The sequence below is a fragment of the Triticum dicoccoides genome, chromosome 3B (assembly GCF_002162155.2).
Source record: "Triticum dicoccoides isolate Atlit2015 ecotype Zavitan chromosome 3B, WEW_v2.0, whole genome shotgun sequence".
NCBI classification, from domain to species: domain Eukaryota; kingdom Viridiplantae; phylum Streptophyta; class Magnoliopsida; order Poales; family Poaceae; genus Triticum; species Triticum dicoccoides.
Genome location: NC_041385.1, coordinates 37,691,323 through 37,693,062, shown reverse-complemented (window position 1 = coordinate 37,693,062; position 1,740 = coordinate 37,691,323). Strand labels below are relative to the sequence as shown.

At 43.7% G+C, this 1,740-nt stretch overlaps 1 pseudogene; it reads left to right on the top strand.

Moving 5' to 3' along the window:
• Nucleotides 1-286: 286 nt before the first annotated feature.
• Nucleotides 287-1,498, top strand: LOC119279197 (annotated as a pseudogene).
• Nucleotides 1,499-1,740: the final 242 nt, after the last annotated feature.

Genomic DNA, 1,740 nt, shown 5'->3' with positions numbered 1-1,740 from the left:
CGCCGGAACCAGACTAGGCGCTTTCTTCGTCCGGCGTGTTCTGTTTTCTATTTTCTGGGCTTGTTGAGCTGTGCCCTCAGCAGAACCTTTGTACTTTGTTGTGAGACTTGGGTGTGTGTGGACTTGACTCTATATGTGTGCTCTTTGGCGGTTTGCTTTATTTATAAAGCGGGGCGAAAGCCTTTTTCGGTAATAGTAGCCCACTTCTCATGCAACTTGTATAAATTGTTTATCCAGATACTAAACTGTTCATGCAGATACTAAACACAACAGAAAGTTCACTTTGATGGGTAAGGTTCATAGTGATAGTATACATAATGTTTTAAGCTGCTTCATGCTCAATTGCTCACATCTAACTGTACCTTTTCTGCACTTTCAGTTTCGCTGTCTGCTGCGTTTATCTTGGTTTTCGCCTGTCTTGCATGTCTGATGTACCGGCAGAGGAAAAATTTCAGATCAGCAATCTTCAGAATTTACTCTAGCAATACATCAAATATCGACGAAATGCTAAGAAAATGTGAATCTCTTGCCCTGAAGAGGTACAACCGTACAAGTACTCACAGCTGAAGAAAATAACAAGATCATTCAAGGATGAGCTGGGAGAAGGTGGATATGGTGTGGTATACAAGGGGAGCCTGCAAGATAGCAGAACAGTTGCAGTGAAGCTACTGAAAGGATCAAAAGGCAATGGAGAAGATTTTCTGAATGAAGTTATGAGCATCAGCCGGACTTCTCATGTCAACATTGTCAGTCTGCTCGGTCTTTGTTTAGATGGATCTCACCGAGCACTTATATACGAGTACATGTCCAATGGTTCTTTGCAGAAGCACATTTATTCGGAGAGTTCCAAACAAGCCATCGGATGGGGATGTTCCTAAAGATTGCGATCGGTATCGCACGAGGGTTGGAGTATCTACACCAGGGTTGCACCACCTGCATCATCCATTTCGATAACAAGCCTAACAACATCCTTCTAGATGATGAGTTATGTCCCAAAATTGCAGACTTTGGTATGGCAAAGCTATGCCACCTCAATGACAGCATCCTTTCAATGGCGGAAGCAAGAGGGGCGGTTGGTTTCATCGCACCAGAAGTGTTCTCCAGAGGCTTTGGAGTCGTCTCGACAATGTTTGATGTTTACAGCTATGGGATGATGCTCCTAGAAATGGTCCAAGGGAAGAAGGATCAGAAAGGAAAGACAGACAGCTCTAGTGAAACATTTTTTCCGCATTGGGTTTGGGATAATTTGGCGAGGGAGTTGCATGGATCCGAAGCCAAATATGTAACTGAAGAAATCGTAAGAAGGATGACCTTGGTTGGATTGTGGTGCATACAGATGAACCCTGAAAGCCGCCCATCCATGAGCAGGGTTATAGAGATGTTGGAGAGGAGCATGGGTGAACTGGAGATGCCGCCACGGCTGTTCCTCTTCTCTCCGGTGCACTCGACAACAGCTTCATCCTATGCATCTGTCCAAGTTATGATGTCTTCACCATGATATGCATTAGGCTCTGGTCGATGCTAAAAAAAAATATTTGACAAAACCATTAGCAGCAGTGTACATGTAATTCTTGTCAGGCTTACGGTTTTAACCTCATTGTATTATTTCATATTTAGATATTTGAGAATGTAATTTCTGTCCTGTAGAGTTGCCTTCCAACAGTTGGGTTGCCTTCCAACAGTTGCTGACCAGTTGCAGCAACCAAACGTGTTGGCTCAGAGAAAAATAAGCATGGCCAA